Source organism: Neolamprologus brichardi, chromosome 16 (assembly GCF_056152115.1).
Source record: "Neolamprologus brichardi isolate AB-2024 chromosome 16, ASM5615211v1, whole genome shotgun sequence".
Lineage (NCBI taxonomy): Eukaryota > Metazoa > Chordata > Actinopteri > Cichliformes > Cichlidae > Neolamprologus > Neolamprologus brichardi.
Genome location: NC_142119.1, coordinates 24,303,637 through 24,319,289, shown reverse-complemented (window position 1 = coordinate 24,319,289; position 15,653 = coordinate 24,303,637). Strand labels below are relative to the sequence as shown.

At 39.9% G+C, this 15,653-nt stretch overlaps 1 long non-coding RNA gene across 1 annotated transcript in view; it reads right to left on the bottom strand.

Annotated features, from left to right (window-relative positions):
• LOC148098270 (uncharacterized) overlaps nucleotides 1–15,653 on the bottom strand; it is a 54,440-nt gene that overhangs the window by 28,904 nt on the left and 9,883 nt on the right. Inside the window, exon 2 of the long non-coding RNA XR_015716625.1 lies at nucleotides 15,300–15,422. This is a non-coding gene — a long non-coding RNA (uncharacterized LOC148098270). The remainder of the gene's footprint in view (nucleotides 1–15,299; nucleotides 15,423–15,653) is intronic.

Below are 15,653 nucleotides of genomic sequence, written 5' to 3'. Positions count from 1 at the left end.
ATGCCGCATCAAGTAGGCCAACTACCTAGTTTAGCGGCAGAGCAGGGAGCAGGGGCCGGCTCCAAGATTAAGTGCGCTGTTTCAGGTTTTCATTCCCAGGGGTTCTGCTTGCTGATGTTGTATTGATTGCAAAAGTTTACCAGTAAGTATCACAAACAACAATAGCCAGGTCAACGATCGGTGATGCCTGAACTGCTATTCCCTGGCGGAGGACTACACGTTCAGGGCTAAAGCACTGCCATCATCATGGCTGTGTGCAGGGTGCAGAGAAGGCTCTCTTGAGTTGGGGGAAGAGAAGTGCATTGGCTGTTCCTACTGACATTTAGGAAAGCGATATGTCAGTGTGAAATGAGCGTGCGTGAGATAATTATAAGCCTTTGCATTATAAAAGGCTGCATCGACAAACTGTCGGATTGGCCTTCCACAGAGGCACCTAGCCCTGTTAGGTACTCCTACATAGGTTACCACTTATCCCATTTAATGGTTTCGTAATTTATTTTAACATCAACTGGAAAGCCTTTCTATGCACAGATGTAGCAGATCCAAGCAAATGATTCAAAGTATCAGCCATTTCCAAACAGGTCTGTTCCTTTATTTACGATAGCATGTCCAAGAAAAGAACTGTTACCCCTAAACAGTATTTTTAGAAGGAAACTGCACTGCTACAGTCATAACATAAGTGAAAGGACTGAGCAGTAAAGAAGACGATTCACCCTGAGGCCATCTCCAGCAGGCTGAATGATGGTGCATCCTTGGCCCTGCATGGGGGACAGCACACAACCCTCCATCACAGTGCCACCGGACCATTACCCAGGGACTGTAACGGCCAGCCGCTCCAACCAGGCCTCCTCCACTGCCCCATGAAGCTAATCATGTGATTTGATGCAATGACAGAGTAATGACACAGATTGGTGGTGTGTTCAGCTTCCCCTCTGCTGGAGGCAACAGAGGAGATGGTAAACACACGAGACTGGCTGAGCCACGACAAGAGATACCACGTTGCAGAGCAAGTTACAGAAGATATCCAAGTGCTCTCACAAGTAAAATCAAGATTAATGGTGCTGCTGAGGGATTCTTTTATGTCCTTCAGTAACTATATTTCACTTAATGAGGGACATTAGCTGTAATGAAACTACTCAGAAGTACAAGCCGTTAATTAATGCATCCACATTACCACTGAGTGAAAATAACTGAGTTGTGGGACCCATTGGACCAAATATTAAAGGTGCAATCTGTGGAGTCATAATTTCCACTGCTCTGTGCCTATTCATCATTTCAGCCTTTAAGTAAGATGCCTGTACTAAAAAATTCTAAACCAGTATTGTGAAACTTACTGTGCTGCTCATCATTCCTTATTAGACTCAGGCTGGATTTAGGAAGGGTTTGAATTATCATATTGGTTTACCTTTTATTATTATGCATAGGTTGCTTTTAAGAGTGCATGAAGTTGAAAGTAAGTGAACAGCTAACGACCACTCCTGTTTGATTCCAGCTCTGTGCTACTGTTTCTGTTCCTGCACAAGGCATTCAAAAAATTACTTCCAGATCTTCGCTTAACTTAACAACACAGAAATACATCTCACTAACCTCCCTCTAAGAGCACCTTTATCTGGGCTATAATCCTGGCTGTAATGTGCCCTCGTTAGGAAAGCACTGCTGGCCCACACCAGTAGTAACACAGGGAAGGCCTCAGGCACCACTGGAATTAATTACAGACAAAAGCGATGGTGTTTGCAATTGTCATGCCAAATTTATCACTAGCCACTTAATGTGCCTCATCTGAACTGATCCACACTAGCTGAATTGCCCCAGGGCATCTATTCTTCATCTTCCAGGGGTGAGGTGGTGGTACTCAGAGACCGTGTCTGTGTGTGTGTGTGTACAGGGCAGTCTGCATCTGCTGGGGGCCTGCCTAAATCCTATGCTGGAGGCGGTGTGTGCTAACAATGCCCCCAGCAAATACAACATGTAGAAGTGTATAACAAATGTCAACACCCCCTAACCAGCCCCTCATTCTCTACCCACCCAGCTATGTCTCCAGAGGGAGGTTCAAAGCCAATCTTGACATCTTTAATTCTGTCATTTTTGTGATGATAATCCTTGATGTGCTTGGATGTGCTGTCTGCAGTCATTTGCTCCCCACCAAAGTACATCTTTACACAGGCTTGTGGTGCACAAAAAAATACTGTCGATTAATAAAAGATTAAATCTGTGTGTGTTTTGTCAAAAAGTGTATGAAAAAAAAACATTTTAGAGAAATAAGAAGACAACTAACAAATGTTTTCTGTTCAGCTTTCAGTCTATAAAATTTGATAAATTTCAACTGCGTTTGATGCAAAGTCATTACATCTTTTGTGTCAGTGTGTTGGTTTACTAAAAAACTCTTTACATTTGAGAAGCTGGAAGACATGATATTTTTGGTATTTTTACTTATTAATGACTAAATTATAAAAAGTAGATAAAGTTAAACATTTAATCTCTGTGTGGATGCTGAAAATTGTCACTGTAATTTAGGCATATTAGAAAGTCAAACTGTTAAACTGTTAAGTTAAACCTCTGTCTCCTGTTCAGTGAAAATTTTTACAATGAATCCTGAGAAAATCTCAGCAGTAAACTACAGCGTTTTTATTATTATTTTTTTTTTTTATCATTTAACTGCTTTCTTTAATCTTGTCATTTAGGTGGTTGCTTATATCAAAAGCACAAAGACTGTCCCAAAAGCGTACTTACACATAAGCCACCATTATCTTTCTGCTTGTGCAGCTGAAAACCTAATACCTTAGTTCAATAATAATGCAGAGGGGACAGCTCATTGGTAGCCCAGTGGTACAACAGAATAATGGCTCCAAAGGAGTGCTGCCTCTCTAAAACAAATATGCAGGTGCTTTGGTTCAACTTGAAAAAATACACAAAAATATTGTATCCACAAGTGCATAATGCCTCATCAACACAAATCGGTTATCAATTAAAGCAAAAACCATCTCATTATATTAATGAATGGCCTCAGCTAGTAATAGCCTGTCTTATTGATGTTTGAACAAGGTAAGCACAAATCCCCTTACACAGCACCGGGATCCACAGCATCAGCAGCTGAGAGGAGATTTGCAAGGATGAAGAAAACAACAGGAAAAAAAAAAAGAAAAAAAAAAAGAAACGCAAAGAGGAATTGAAGGGCACAACAGGGTGCTCTCAGAGGGACTGCATTTATTCCAGCAATTGTCATGCAAGCCTTGTTGTAAGTAATAATGTGGCCTTTAATGACGGAATGATGGACCTGCCAAACACTGCCTCTGCTATATACTGTCTGCATGTCCCCGCCGTCCGCTTTTCACATACCCATCTGGGACATATTAGCATATCCTCGTCAATTCACAGCCCGCTTTAACATAATCCATATTTGTTGGGTAAAGTCCAACAGCAAGCCTCCCATACAGCGGTCATAGGATGCTATGACACACTTCAGGAGCCCGGCCCACATAAAGCATGCTTGGGCAGCTAAGCAATTCAGAAATGCAAAATAGTAGGGCACACCATCCCCTGCCTTGTACCGAGAGGGACAAATCCCTTTTGGCCAGACATCTCCAGACTGTTACCTTGGTATTCCTCCACAACAGTACTTCTGATTTTTATTCTAAGTGTTCAGGAAAAAGGAGAAAAAGAACAAAAAGCAGCCTGCTGTCATGGCTGGCAGTGAGTGTGTAGAATACATTGGGTTGCTGAGGCATGTCAAAGTAAGTATGCTTCACCTATCAGAGAATAATGCCATATTTTGATACACATTTGCTTGGTAAATATTCTTATTTTTACTCTTTATAAAATGGGTTTGACTGTAGAAAAGCACAGTTTAAAACAACCTCCAAATAATCTGTAAAATAAATGTATTTAATTACATTTCTTTAGCAAGACCCTCAGCTTCTGCAATCGTGATATAGAACATTACTATATATAAGCATGCATATTAATGAATACATACCTGAGTGATAAATAATATAAGCAGTGTGAGACAAATGAAGTTGCAGTGCATTAGGTCACAGTAATGCCTATTATTTTTGGATCCATGTAGAAATAATTTACTTAGTGGCTCATCTCTTAGGAGCACAATAATCTTTATTACTGAGAAGAAAAACCCTTCTCAGAAGACCTGAAATTTATGTAAACACTGATTTTACTGAGTGAAGTCAGGAAACAGGTTTAAGCAAATTTAAACTTCAATTTTAATCAACACACCAGTCTAATCATGCTTTAAACTAAAGTAAAAAGTAAAAGAGAAACTGAATAACATTTATTGTTTACTAATAATATATTCAACTGATGTAGTTCTTTGAAGTTCTCTGCAGAAAAGACATTCAGTAGTATTCCTTCACCCACTTGAAAGCAATACCTGTCATGAACCATCATCACAAAAGCCTTCTGAGATATAATCTCAGAGAACTTTTAACCCAAGAATTTCAAACCTTCCTGTCAAAGAGAAAGCAGAGATCTTGGGATCATGACACTCAGTCAGCAGCAGTCACACAGCTCTGGGCCGGGTGCTTCTCAAGTGCTGGACTATGTAGCAGCCAGCAGAGCCAGAGACTGAGTTTCACAAGTCCAGAGGAATCCTCTTAATCTACTGCAACAAACAAGAAAGCTATGTTCATATAATCCAGTAATATCCATTTGTAATTAAGGAATTGTCATTTTAGTAATTATTAAGCAAGGATTCAATTCAAGTCCAAACATCTAGGCTTGCGGTGTCCATTTTTATACCAAAAGAAATCTACCACCACTGTTTGGAGGTAAACAGAGTGGAGCAAATTGTAAACATCACGAAAGCTATAAATATTTCAGCCGTGTCAGTTGTCAGACCCACCTAGTGTTCAGGCCCGAGACATCTAGTTATGGCTGAATTCAAACTGAGGTTGACTTATGATAATAAGATTCATTCACAGCACGATCTGCTGTATGTATACAGGATGCCCCCTTCATTTCATTAAGCTGAAACTTCCTCAACTTATTGAAATGAAGGATGCAGTTTCATTCTGTCTGTACAAGCATTTTTTTTTAAAAAAAGGGGATATCTGCTATGCATGGCTTCAGTGTGAAAAATTACATGAAGCAAACAATATTCCCCTTAAATCAAAGACCATTTTTATTTTTGTTCGAGAGAGGTCAGCAAGGGTTCCTAAGATTCACTCGCACCCCCACTACGGCTGCGAGTGGGACGCTTCTCTAAGGGATGTCATGCTGCATGTCATCAGCCTGGTTAAATTGCACTGCCAGTGGGTAAGCAGCAGGGGTCACATGAGGCTCAGTGTGGACTGCAACATGTAACGCATGGCAGACCACAGTCTGAAGACTGGCCTGTAATGACTCCAAAACATCCCGATAAAGATTGAGGGGCAGCTGTTTTCATCTAAAGTATCTCGTCTCACACACACAAACACATGCACACTCACACACACAATGAAGGAAAGTGCTGTAGTAAAACATTAAAAGGACTATAAGGTTTTGCTTGTTTGCCCTGAAGAAATCAATATATCAATACTGCATCAATAGAATCCATATATAATAGAGTAGTTGTTTAGGGGGTAGTCTGCAAGATAATTCTCATTTTAGGAATGATTATACAATCCAATATATCAAGCTAAAAGAAAAATGTTTGTTTCAGGGGCGAGCCCGAGCATTTGCCCTTGTAAACACAAAGCCCACATGTGACTGGGAGAGGCCTCAGTTGGGCAGACAGCAGAGGGAGTTAACAAAGCTAATTAGGAGAGGCTGACATGTTAAAGTGAGCTGCGGCTCGGGAGTCAGCTCTATCACATATGTTTCCTTTGTGGCGGGTGAAGTGGCTCCTTTGTTTGTGAATTGATGGCGTTTCGCTCTGCCGTCCCTTTGGGTAGAGGCACTGACCTGCGGAGGCCCCGACAGTGTGAAGAGGCTCTTTCTCTATCTCCCCAACGCCTCCTGCCCCAGCTGTCCCACTCCCTCCCCAAACCTAAACCTTCCCAGAACCGTGCACTCACAGAGAGATGGGCAACACCTGTAAAGGAGTGAATACCCCCTCCGCCCAGGCACCTCAAAGCAGCCTGCCCACCTGCTACTGAGCTCTCTGGGCCCTGGAGCTTAAACGCTCATTTTGTGCCTCTCAGCACGGGACTTATTGATATAAATAGCTGTGCACAAAGTGCACACTCTGTTTTCTCTTGGTCTGATGCAGTAGGTGTGTATGTGATTATACTCAATGGCAGCCTCTTTCAGGTGGGGATGAAATATGAGCAGTTTGGACACTTGGTAAATGACAATCTCTGTTAAATTCACTGAAAATGATTATTGTACAATTGACATGTATCGAAATGGACAGCATGATTTGGGCCCCCGTCTTAAACAAGGATTCAATATCTAATATGTAGACACAATATGCTCTGTAATAAACCTTACAGATACTGCAATAGATTTAATGATGACCTTACCATTTGTCTTTATAAAGCCTGTCCTTCCTCACTGGTGAATCATAAGGTTTGTCCTTGAACAACACACTTTATGGTTACAATGAAAAAAGCATTAAGTCTATATACTGCAAGTCTTCCATTTGTTATTATGTGCTAATTGTAGTTTAACATACGCCAGGCTATTTACTATGAAGTGTATGAGGGATGCTTGTGTGTGGATCAAACAGAAACAACAAAAGGGAACTAAACACACTGTATAGCATGTCAAAGCCTGGCCATTAAAGTGTTAACTTGCCCTATAAGCGCACAAAGTTTGAAAAAAGTCAATCTCTTTCATTCACCTAAGCCAGCATGGCAACAGATTAATCCTCACCCATTAAGATGACAAGACAATTTGTGGAGTAGTTGAGTGTAAATAAATATGTTGAGGAGGAGATAATACATTAGGCTGCTGACCGGGCTATTCCATTACGGCAGCACATTTGTTTCCCTACACGGAGGAAGCCATTCAGTGGATAGCGTCTTTCCTTCATGAGGTGAAAGTGGAATCTTGCCTCTGAGAGGAAAATAAGGACATCAGGACTCCCCAACATTAACTTTCATCACAAAAGTCATCTCATCCACCAGCGATAGAGGCTCTCTCAGGCTTGCTCATAAAAAGGAAAAGATATAATACACAGCCTTCAGTTTAAGAGGTAACAATAGTTTTGTCTCCATTAGGTGCTATAAAACAACAGCAGCGAGAAGTGCATCTGGTGCCTCCCCATTTCAGAGACATGACTGTAAAACACTACCTGCCACTGATGCTCCAGCATCACAAAACAATACTAGAAACTTTTTTAGATGTTTTATATGCATGTTTAGATTTACAGGCTTCTTTACGATTCCAGGTGGTAGTTCTGCTGGAAGACAAGAGGCAGTACAAGCCAAGTGGCTGCATTGATTTCGCAGTAATTGATCTGATGGTTCCTTGTGATAATTGACAATTATCCCTGATTACCAGACAGGGGTTTAAAATCAGTCTAAGAAAATGACCGGCATTATGGGATGTTGTACAATGGCTGAACAAAGATAAATCAATACACCTCAGAAACTGCTTACAAAACAAGACAAAAGAGAGTTACAATGGACCCCATGCTGCAATCCCTCATGATATACTACTACATATACACAGTGCTACACATAAAGTAATAAAAAAATAAAAGGAGATTAAAGTTAACACAATAATTGCGTAAGTGCATGAAAAAAGCTGCTAATAACTGTCCACATGCACACATGCGAACGTGCATATGTCTACACGTTTGCATGTGTATGCATGCGTGCGTGCATGTGTGTGTGTGTGTGTGTGTGTGTGTCCATAAAAAGCATGCATCAGTGTGTAGCTACGTGTCTGTATTTCTCTGTTACTATGTGTCTGACCTCGGTTGATTGGTCCTCTTGATTCAACCAGACAGATGCAACTCATTGCAGCTTAATAAATATAGGGGCCCAAGGGATCTGCGCTAAACAGTTCTATTAAGTTGGAAACATGTCAGCCAATATAAAAGCAGCCTGACCCCGGGAAAGGTCAACAGTGACACGCATGTTTACTCAGGAAAACAACCCGAGGCTGGAAGGTCTTGTTTTATCGGATGTCTTCAAAAGAGAGAGAGAGAAAGCGAGCACGTCTGGCTGGCCAATTGTTAGTTTTACGCGATTTTGGATCTTTGAACCCACAGAGGAAAGGGCTGTGTTGTCACTGAGCTGTCCTGTACACACATAAGGCAACATGCATGCAGCATAGATAGATAGATAGATAGATAGATAGATAGATAGATAGATAGATAGATAGATAGATAGATAGATAGATAGATAGATAGATAGATAGATAGATAGATAGATAGATAGATAGCACAATAAATCCTGCCACAAAAGCAGAGGTGAGAGACCCACTTCCTGTCTTAAATAATCTGCCTCCACAATGTTTAATCAGCACATCAAAACATTGAGGGAGAGGAATTTCCGTGCTTGGTGAGCATATTAGGGATGCAGTCGCAGCGTTAACTAGCATTGATGAACTGTTTGCTTATGCAGTAATAATTAACTTCCATTACATTACTTTGTGTGATTACTTTCTTAATTGCCTGAATTATGCATCAATTTAATATCTAATAACCAGTCTTAGACATTAGACACCGTTCAGACACATTGCTTATAGTTTCCCAGCTTTAATTAAACACACTAGAATAAATGAAACCGTGTAGGATGGATGTCTTGCAGTGATTTCCTGGGTGCTTAAATATGCTATTTATTATAAAAGCATATACAATTCACTTTCTCCTCAGGAAAGCAAACCACAAGATGCCAATTATAGAATGAAAGTTGCTTTGCCATGGCTTTTTGAGGATCTAGACTAATAAATTTGTTGAGTGGGACTCATTGTGTATTATGCAAATACAACACTGTGCCAATTTTTAAGTTTCAAATCTGCAGAGCAAAAACATGTCCCCAAAGATGATTTTAATTATATAGCAGAATGGTCTCCTGTTTTGCATTGTTATTGTCCCACAGTAAGGAACCAGTTAACTGGAACAATAAATGAGAGTGTACACTGATATTCAAATTATTTTTATATCATTTAAATGCAACATATCTCACACATACTCTTTGCATGAAATATGGTCATGTGCTTACTGGCTGAAGCTACAAATAGATGACCTAATCAGGAATATAAAAACACTATAAAGGTATTACAGACAGAGAGCAGCATAGGAAAGCTATTTTCCACAGAAAAGCCTTTCACTCGCCTTGTCTCTTCCAATGCAGCAGAAAAATAAACATTTTAGAATTAGGTCATCTTTCTCAATTGAACCTTCATGTTATCAGATGTAAATTTGATTTACAGGTACTGCATGTCATATGAGCTAAATATAATTAAAAAGCCAGCCCATGGAAGCACCACGTCATTCAGTGAATTGATATTAACTTTTAGTCCCCTTGCATCATCATTTTAGCCTCACTAGAAAAGTGACATATCCACTTAAAAAGAAAAATGAATCCAATTTTCCTCATCAGCAGTAGTTTGGTAAACATTCGTGTAACAGTAAAAGCCACACTAGCCGAATCTTTCTTTTAAAACCCTTTAAAATTATAAGACCTAAAAACCACACTTTACATGAATTATTGTAAATTATATGATGGTAAATCAACGCAAAAGTCACTAGGTGGTAAGAAAAAAAAATCACCTATGGCTAAACTAGAAATCTATTTAGCTGATCTGAACTGATGCAAATCCTTGTGACTGGTGTTAGGTCTGGCAGCATCGTTAGTCTGCCTTTTAAATGATTTCCAGAGCTGGTGAGCTGCTGGCAATGCAAGGTTAGACAGAAAATGATGGCAGCACGCGGATGCTTCACAGACCTCATGATAGTTTCCGTCTGTCATTATTTACGTCTGACTAGTCGCGTCATGTCAGCTACCTAGAGAGACACTTTTAATGTGAACCCCCCTTCGTTCTCCTATTGCTCTTCACAAGCAGTGTAGTATACCATTATTTCTTTGCTTCAGTACCTTTAGGTGAAGCTCGCCCTCCCATCAGCCAGAATCAAAGACAGATCCCCTGCTTGATATTGTACATGCCCGTGTTTTTACAGAGCTAGCACAGAAGCTACACAGCTACCACAGTGAGGAAGGCAATTCTGTATCTCATTTGACTAATTAAATAAAACGGGGGAAAAACACGGGGTGATATGGAGTTTGGGGATTTAAAGCTTGGATGTGGAAAGATTTTGGTGGGCACATCACATCTGCAGCAACAGTTCCATAATAAATATCTAAAATGATTTATAGCTACCTTTATACAGTACTGCTGCATAATCTACAGTTATTAGCTAACATAGTATCTTCTCCTGAGCAGGAGAGTGCATCATAGGATGCTATGAGCCGTTGAGACTAATCAATTAATGAAACACTGAAAGCAAAGCCAAAAGTATTATCGTATGAGGTCTCTTTCACGACATACAAATATTATCTCAAAACAGTTACCCTCAAGCTCGATACAATGGCCATTTATCACAGCCGTAGCCATGAATCAAGTCACGCAGTAAAATCGATCATTGATTCACCTTATTCCCTTGTTTTTCCATCTGAGCCACATAATGATCATTAAACTGACCACAGCATGTCCAAAAAATGGATTTATAATACTCTGAGCACAGCTTGAAACATCACAAGAGTGGTATCCTGAGGAAAAGTTGACACAGATACAGAATAGAAAAAATAATATTAATTTGCAGTTTCTTATGGCTATGCAACTTCTTCCTGCAACTTTACGTGTGGCACACTTGTGCTGTGGAACTATCTACTATAGGACCAAGACCTCTTGGCCAGAGTCCATCTCTACGCTTTGTGCACGTGATCCCAGCCTAGATGAGCATGCTTTAATGGGGCTGCTTAGCCCCATCATGACCCAATGAGTGCCGGCTGTGGAGTGGATGTGCTTGGTGTATGTGTGTGTGTTCCCAGCAGGGAGACAGTGCCTTATGAAGGTCAAAACTGCAGTAGTCTGGGGCTCTCTAAGTGAACCCTGGAGAGGATAACAAGCCACATCTAACACTTTCTCTTTGTGCTCTCACAGCCACTGATTCACCTGAGAATAGTAGAAGCTAAAAGATAACACACAGAAAAGCAAAATTCTCGGGACTCGGGATGCTAAGAAAAACATTTTCAATTACTACGCAGAATTATTGTCTCAACCCAGGAATAAAACGTATCAGTCTTGACCCAAAATGAGAAAAGCTGTGTTTTGCAAAACAATTCCTGTGTGGACTGTATATAAAAATGAAATAAATAACAAATACCGTTCGCCTCAAGGGAATTTCAGTTTAACCACAGCGTGTGACAGTATTGCCCTGTGTTATGGCCACCTAATGGACAATGTAGCATTAATTCAGCTTCAGATGAACAGGCAGGACAGCAGAATCAAAAATGAGGAGGGGGGCCCTAGGTGTATGAATTATGCATATTACATTACCATAACACTACAATACACTGTGCGACAAAACAATGCGGTGAAAATTGGGCTTCGACTGAGATATTGAACAATTTCCTACATGGTTCTTGCCTACCTTCGAAGTGGAATTGTATTAAGCTTCCTCAATAACAGCAAAACCCATATGAGATTTGTATGTTCACATCTAGGCCAGGGAACAAAACACTCAGTAAACAAGTCAGGGATAATTGAAAAGAAAGTCTCCTGACTGCTTTCCCTGGGACCTATCATTCAGGTAGATGGGAATTTGGTTAAATGGCAGGAGAGAAATTACTTCTTTCATTGATTTTCCTTTAGACTTCAAAGACAGATAAATGAAATGGAGCAATTTATTTTATCAGGCCCTGAAATGGTATTCAAGAAAAACATGTCAGAAACTATTATTTGCAATCATGTTGCTCTTATTAATCCTGAGGAAAAATGGATAAATGAAAACGCACAAAGGGATTTACTGGGCTACAACACATTTTCAGTCTGTATTAGGCCGTAAACAGTGTTGAGAAACATGTGCAGTCACGCAGAGTAAATGAAGGGAAAAATTTTTTAAACAAAGTTCTTACATAAACATCACAGGAGAATTGGTTTCTGAGATCATTGTAAGTGAAAAAATTATTTAAGTGGCATGCCACTGAGATTTTTTGTTTGGAAGACATCCCACTACACACCCAACGCTAAGCATTTTAAACCATGTTTAAGTTTTTTATCAATGTCATTTAATTACAGTGTAGTCCTTAAAAACAAACAAACAAAAAAAACTACAAGTCCAATAATATAAGGCTGAGCCTCCATCACTGATTTGTAGATGAACCCTGTAAAGGAGACAGCCTTAAGCTGTACCACACACTTGCAGTGTGCTGTGTAAAACAGTATGTGGTATTGGTAACTGCTTCTGTTCAAGCCTTGTAATCATTACCTGGCATCTTATTGCCTCTGTGGCTTTTAAAGCTCTTGTCTCACGCCCAGAAAACAGGGAGTTATAGCTGATCTTTTATTAAAACTTTAGGAGAGCGTCCCTCTCTAGAGGGGGGCGGAGGAGGAGTGGGACAAATTAGTGTTGACAGTAGACACTTAAAGCAGGAAAATCACGGGCCCACTGGGAGGCAGGAGCCACATGGGGCTCCCCGCCTGTGTAAAGAACACTCCAGATTTCACTTGAGATGCAGTCGCCTCTTAACAGGGCAGAGGGAATGTCAACAGACTCTCTTGAATGAACCAATAAAGCCACTAAAAGGAGAGGATTAACCAGCTGATATCAGGGACAGTGGTTTGTTTTGAATGCCGCTCCTCCTCTGTGGAGCATGGCCTGAAACACACTGGGCAGAACATTTCCTTTGCCAAGCATGCGATTACACTGCCAAAATTGTGTAATTAATTGTGCTAATACTTGATTGTGGTCATGTCAGATTTAACCACGTAATTTTACTGACATTACCACTGCTTATTCGGAGCATAAAAATATAACTTTGCATTAATTTGTACGTGACACAAACTGAATTTCTTCTTTTTTCTTGACCTTAATTTTTGATACAAAAAGCGCTCATTTCCAGATCAAATCCTTTGCATTATAGACCCTCTATTGTTGCTTTTACTGCCCATTCATCAGAAAGCACGGCTTCTGGTAAGTGCGGCTACACAACATGAAACAGTAATTACAAGACATCAGGGGCTTTCAATCTCCTCTTAATTTCCCAACAGCTGTGACGAAAAGCCCTTAGTCCAATTAATGTGTCAAAATATCACCAAACAATGTCATGACCCTCTCACAACCCCCTAAGCATCAAATAAAGAAAAAAAAACATGAGTTAAATTTGATTTGTTCAAACTACAGTGACAGCATTTTCATTTTTGTAAAACGAGTCAAGGTTGCTGCTGCTTTTGGTGACGTGTAACAGCTGCAGGTCACTAAGGCAGATATGGGAGGGTTTAGACACATTTAATTACAAAATATCTTGGTGAGTAAAATGTTTTAATGTTAGGGCCTGTTTAGGCTAAGAGAACAGTAACAGGTTGGGCCTTTGTGAAATTTGTTTAGACAAAACTTCATTTGCAGTTAAACTGTTTATTTAATTAAAATGTAAAAGCAAAAGTTGTTACCTAATATTGTGTCTTCTTTTTAAGTAAATGTAATTATTTAAATGATTTGTGATATTATTATTATAGATTTTTCAAATTAAATTAATTCACTCTGAATTAATTCACAGTTTCTAAACTACAGAAGTCTGTAATGCACAAGCACTTGTCAACACACAATTTTGTGTCTGTTCTTCTATGTGTTGTGTGGCAATGTTTGCATGTTGATTACTATCTAATGAAAAAAATGTTGAGGAAATGTTTTTTTACTCTGCAGATGATGTCAAGTATCAAAGTATCAGTACCTGTTAAGGTCTCGAAGGTCACAATGGCTCAACATAAAGTGCCTTTTTTTTGTCAACGTAAAATCTACAATTCGAGTTATGGAAAAATGTGGGCTAAATTACGATTAGTATTTTTGAGCACTGATACTGGAGACTTTCTTCCTAATGTCAAGCCAGGCACAGTAAGATGAATTTAGGCATTTGCAATGTGCAACTGATTTATTATGGAGAAGGTGAGGGTAAAACATTGAGGGATTTCCCTTTAATCAGATCTCTTAGGAGTCTATGTAGTAGACCAATACCCCAATGAGTTTGCTTTTAAAAAGCTCCGAATAGATTGGTTGCATGCTGCCACAGTCTTAGCCTCAATCAGAGGGAGTTGAGGAGGATTTTGTTAAATCTAAGAGCCTTTTACATCTCTGGAAAGTTCATTTCTCTTCATCTATTAACTCGGAATAAAAACCTACCATCATTTATGCATTTGTCCATTTAGGAATCCTCAAGCTCGTGAGCTGCAGATCTGAGGCCAAATTTTGAGCTTACGGATGACCAATCAAAGAGTTGCATGCCTCAGAGCTGAACCACAAATGGATCCTTCACAGCATTGTAAATCAGGACCTCAAAGAGTATTATTTAGCCTCAAGCAAAGAGTGGTGGTTTATCAGATGGTGCCTGAGTCTAGGATAAAAACCTCCCCATAAATCTGGGTACCTTTTATGTGCTCATGGAGACTGGCTGGCTCATTCTGAGTTTAAGGCTTTCAAGAATGCAGAGGTAAGCATGGCATTCATGTCAAAGAGTAAACATTGTATTACGAGGTCCTGAGGGCAAGTTTACGAGATGTTCAAACATAATCTAATCGTCTTAATGTATTTTTAATGACACCTGTATCCCAGTGTAGCTTTGCTGTGACAAACAAAAAAGAAACCACAAATCAGTGACAAATCCTAACACTTAAAGGGTGAATTCAAGGTGAATCTTCAGTCTGGCTAAAACCTTTCCATTCATGATTTAGTGTATGGAGTCAATATACAGGTTCAATAAGCACTGTCAGTAGGTGCTACACTATATCCAACTCTATGCTAGATGTAAGTTATCACGATTGCGGCACCCCGGAAGGTAATTTTCAGAACATTTTATTTCGTTATCTGATTTATTGAAGCTCAGACATGGCATTGCCAAGCCCCAGATGATAAATCAAACGTGCAGCGGCTGCCTCTGATAACTCAATAAGCACCTGGACTCCTCCTAACATGTCACACCTGCACTTCTACATATACCAGTTTCATTCTCAAGCCTCACTGGGGGGGCTTAATACACCTGCCTAGTGCATTTCAGCAGTCTAGCAGCTGGGAGAGAAACATCATGCATGCTTAATTAGGAGGATCGAGGAACCATGGGAGGAGGCAATTTTTTTATGCATCTTATATATACTCTTAACAATTTGAAATGCAATGGGGAGCATTTTGCTGGAATGACACTCACCCTCCCTTGTTGAGAAAAGAGGCACTGCAAATCAATAGAAAGTTGTTTTCATGGATCGTCTTTATCCTGGGATGAATGATTTCTATCTTGATTGGAGTGGTATCATCCAAGATGACAATGCTCCTATACACAGGACATAGGGGGTTACCAAATGATTTAAGAACAATGAGAATAAAATTTTAGGGCTGTTATGATCTCCGTCCAACTGATCACCTATAGAGGACCAGCGTGTTAGGCATTGCACCTCACCACATAAGGGAATAACAGTTGGACTAATCATGTTTCTTCCCACAAGCAGAGATCAAACGACTTGTAGCATCAATGCTATGGCACAGTGAAGGTGCTCTGGTAACA